The 4,830-nt window shown below is 43.6% G+C and overlaps 1 non-coding gene across 1 annotated transcript; it reads left to right on the forward strand.

Moving 5' to 3' along the window:
- Positions 1-4,265: 4,265 nt before the first annotated feature.
- Positions 4,266-4,372, forward strand: LOC148879478 (small nucleolar RNA R71). Its single transcript, XR_016106238.1, has one exon. It is a non-coding gene; the product is annotated as a small nucleolar RNA R71 (small nucleolar RNA).
- Positions 4,373-4,830: the final 458 nt, after the last annotated feature.

The raw sequence follows: 4,830 nt of genomic DNA on the forward strand, positions 1-4,830 counted from the left end.
TCACAAAGCCAAGCCCCGGTGACAAGCTATTGCTTTATCTCTCGACTGGAGATGGGGTGGTCAGCTTGGTACTGGTGAAGGAGGAAGACCAAGTAAAAAGGTCGATCTACTACACCAGCAAAGTTCTCAATAGCATGGAAACCCGATACTCAAACATGGATAAAGTTGCCCTGGCTCTAATCACTTTGACAAGAAAGCCCAGGCCATACTTCCAAGCCCACAATGTTTGGGTACTTACCGACTAGCCTCTCAAATGAGTCTTGCAAAAGCCGGAAGCATCTGGCCACCTAGTTAAATGGAGCATGGAACTGAGCAAATTCGACATTGACTACGCACCTCAGTTGGCCATCAAAGCCCAGGCCTTGGCCAATTTCCTGTCCGAATGCACCTTCTCAATGCAGGACCCAGTCGTTGTGCCATAGATATGGATTCTCCATGTGAACGACTCATCTAACAAGCAAGGCAGCGGAGCCATCCTCATCCTCCTTGGCCTGACAACGCAGTACTAGAGCACACCCTCAGATTCGAGTTCAAGGCCTCCAACAACAAAGCTGAGTACGAGGCTCTCATTGCGGGACTTCAGCTCACCATAGACCTCAATGCCCGATGAGTCAAGGCCTTCAATGATTCCCAGCTAGTGGTCAACCAAGTCCACAGACAGTTCGAGACGAAGACAACAACCATGGTGAGCTACCTACATAGGGTGCAAGAGCTCATTCAATGGCTCAAGCACTTCACAATCCAGTAGATCCCTTGGGCCGAGAACATACGAATGGACGCACTACCAAATCTCGCTAGCTCGCCATAGACCAACCTCAACCAAGCAGTCCAGATCGATACTTTGGCCCAACCTAGCATCGTGCTAACTGCCTTCCTCATCGTCCCAATTCAGCATGCCCATCCTAGATGGACCCCATAACATAGTACCTTCAGGAAAACACACTACCAGAAGACTGAGCTAAAGCCAAAAGACTCGCACATAGGTCAGCCCTATACTGCCTCATCCAGGGACAGCTATACTACCGATCACACTCTCTCCCCTTCCTGAGGTGTCTCCCCCCTTCCTTGTAGTTGTAGTTAACTATTTTACCAAGTAGGTGGAAGCCGAAGCCTTGGCTTGCATTACCGCACAAAATGCTTAGAATATCTTCTTACAAGGTATTGTCCGCTAGTTTGGCATTCCTCGAGTTCTCATCACCAACAATGGCGCATAGTTCACTGATCGTAAGTTCAAAGCCTTCTGCGCTGACTTGAAGATCGATCACTAGACCATGGCCATTCACCGACCTAAGAAGTTGCCGCCCTTAGCCTCTCTTGAATCTTCTAGAAGTTGCCAACCTTAGTCTCTCTTGAATATTCTTTGGGCTGCTCTTGAGCTGCAAATGGGCCTCCTCCTTGCTGGCCCGAATAGGCTCCCTTGGAGGCTGTGGCTAGTCTCCCTCTTTGGGCTCTCCCAAAGAGTGAAGCATGGGATTCATGGGCTGAATGGCCCTCCTTTGATCTCTCAGCTGGGCTTTTGTTCCAACTGGGCTGAATTACCTCCAATTTGGCTCCTTTTTCTTGGTTTTGTGCTTTCTTTTCTCTAAGCTGATCTCCTTGGATAAATTCCTGAAATTAAGCTGAATTAGGGTAAAACTTTACACAAATCAGCACAAAAACCATGCATAAACACCATAATTTTATGTGTAATTTGCACACACATCAAATACCCCCACACTTAAGCTTTTGCTTGTCCTCAAGCAAAGACATCAGCCATAAATAGATCATTCCCCCTTATTCTCACCATTTACTAGATGAATTTTTAGGAGGAGGATGCATTGAGTGGTCGAAAAACTTGTGTAAGTATTCTACTCCATTCCTATGAACTACCATTCTTATCACATACATAAGAGCCAAGGAAGGGGAGAATATGAGATTCTTCAAGTTCCAACTTTCACTCTCATTCAATATGTAGATCAGCTCCTTGACCGCCAAAATTAACCATCACTTTGAGATTGGTCTTGAATCTGTCACTGCACCTCATTGAGTGTTCAACCGCATTTTGTCCCTTTGAACCTCAGCTGTCACCGAATTTTTTTCTTTTCTTTCCCCTATTTTTTGGTGTGAGTGCATTTTATGCTCCATCTCACATGGGGTATTTTCTTCTTTCTTCTTTTTTTTTATTTATTTTTTCTTTTGGTGTGAGTGCACTTTATGCTCCATCTCACAATGGTCATAGGCTTGAGGCAGATAATAATACTCATATTCCAAGTTGCTAGTTTTACTATTCAGCTCGGAATAGCAGAGTTGAGACTAAACTCATACAATAAACCGCTAGTTTTACTATTTAGTTCATGACAACGGAGTCAATTGGACTTTGTTCTTTTTCTATTTTTTTCTTTTGCCTTTTTCAATTGTTGAACCTCATGCATTAGCAATTCAAATATGGACTAGCTTGAGTGATCATTAATAATTCAATCAAGTGCATCATACACATGAAGGTAGTTAGGGCTGGTCATGATGAAAGTCATATTCAGCTCCCTTAACTTCATGCATTGTGCTAAGTTGGATCATTCACAAGAATAAAAATTAACATATACAGTGGTCTCCCTCAACTCATTGTATTCCCTCTTTGAATTCACCTAATAAACAACAATGATCTCGAGGGGATTTTCAGTCTATTTGGCCTATCAATGCATGTATACAAGTGCTGGGCTGATTGAAGTGCATAGCCACAACCTAACTCCCCCACACATAAGATGAACATTGTCCTCAATGTTTCTAGTGTTAGAGAGCAATAATAAATCCAACAATGAGGGGTAATTGCATGAAGAACATTATCAAGTAAGGAGAGGGGTTTAGAGGACTTCTCGGAAGATTATTCTGAATTCTGCAATAGCTCTTTTGATAGGAAGCCTCTAGCTGCTAAGAATCACATAAAACTAAAAAGAGAGATCAACAACTTATTCAATTAACATCCTAAGAAAAAAAAATATAAACTCAAATGCTATGAATGAGAAAAATAGAAAACAATTACGAAAGTTTATGACTAGAAATCTGAATTGGGTTGCCTCCCAACAAACGCTTGTTTTTTGTTTGAAGCTCGACCTTCTAGTGAGGTAATGACCGTTGGTCTGAAAACATCCACCAACCGCATCATCAATGACACCTTCCGAGCTAAAGCTGTCGTGTGTTCCTGAGACACCCGCAACAATTTTTCTTTCTGCAATTGGGTTAAGGTTGCTGATATGATTACCGGTAAGGATGATGGTGCCTCTAAGAAAGCATACTCCAGAGGTGGAGGGGGTTGCTTCAGCTCAAGGGAGGGTGACTCTTGGGTTGAAGGATTGCTTGTTGGTGTTGGCGGGGTGTCCAAGATCTCCAACTTGAGACACCCTTTCCCTTGAAACTGTGGATTGGCATTTAGGTATGCTACCATGCTTTGCATCTCTTCATTCTCTTCCCTTGCAGCTCCTCCCTCTTGTATGCAAAGCTCAAGGGGGTTGGCCAACCTGCTAACCTTGTTTCCAGTCCTTGCCTTCTTCTCCACCTCTAGCAGCTCCTCACCACTTCTCAAAGTGATAGCCTACACTTGCTCTCTTGGATTCACTTCAGTATTACCTAGTAGAGTGCTTGGTATTCTTGCTGAAATCATTTGTGCCAACTACCCTACTTGCTTCTCCAAGTTCTTTATTGCTGCTTCTTGGATCTGAAATCTTGTTTCAGCACTAGCTATGAACTTGGTCATCAGCTCCTCTAGGTTTGTCTTCTTTTTCAACTAATTGAAGTTTTGGGGGAAGGTCTTCGGCACATGCTGATTTGGCCATGACTGATTCGGGTAGCCTCTCCATATGGGATTAAAGGCGCGAGGGTACTGAATTCCTTGCTGCCTTGGATAGTGGCCAACAAAGTCTACCTGTTCTGGAGGCTGCAGAGACTGATTGCCAACTTGGCATTCAGTACAGATAGGGCCTTCCCCACACCAATCACAAGTCATGGACTGCACATGCATGGCTGCCATCTGCATCTCATCAATTTTCTTTCTAAGTGCATTTATTTGCGTAGATAGAACTGTATATGTGTCCACATTGTGAAGACCATGCTGCTTTCTCACTTGTGCTCTCTCTGAATGCCATTGACAGTTATTTGCAGCCATCTCCTCTATGAGTGCATGGGCAACTTCAGGGGTCTTATTGTTGATGGAACCCCCAGCTGCTGCATCCAAGATAGTCTTGTTGGTTTTGGTTAGACCATTGTAGAAGGTTTGCACTTGCAGCCATATAGGAAGTCCATGAGGAGGGACCTTCCTTAACAGCTCTTTATAATGCTCCCATGACTCATATAGAGATTCTCCATCTTGTTGAAAGAAAGTAGTGATGTCATTTCTCATCTTTGTTGTCTTGGATGGAGGGAAGTACTTGGAGAGGAATCGGCTAGCCATCTCATCCCAAGTGGCTATAGATTCAGCCGACAATGAATTCAGCCAAGCCTTGGCTTTGTCTTTAAATGAGAATAGGAACAACCTGAGCCTAACAGCATCATCACTCACCCCATTGTGCTTGAAAGTACCACAAATCTCTAAGAAATTGGCTATGTGAGAATTTGGATATTCATGAGCGATGCCACAAAACTGAATTGTGTTTTGTATCATCTGAAATATGGATGGTTTGATCTCAAAGTTATTAGCAGCTATGGATGGTCTTACAATGCTTGAAGCAGCCCTGGTAAGGGTTGGTTTGGCATAATCCATCATAGTTCTTGGTTCGGCCATCTCTTCAGTTTCAGCTCTTACTTGTCTAGCAGCTCTAAGGCGGATGCAGAGGATTCTTTCAATCTCCAGATCATAGGGGA

This window comes from Nelumbo lutea, chromosome 1 (genome assembly GCF_056320005.1).
Source record: "Nelumbo lutea isolate HS-2025 chromosome 1, American lotus-T2T, whole genome shotgun sequence".
Lineage (NCBI taxonomy): Eukaryota > Viridiplantae > Streptophyta > Magnoliopsida > Proteales > Nelumbonaceae > Nelumbo > Nelumbo lutea.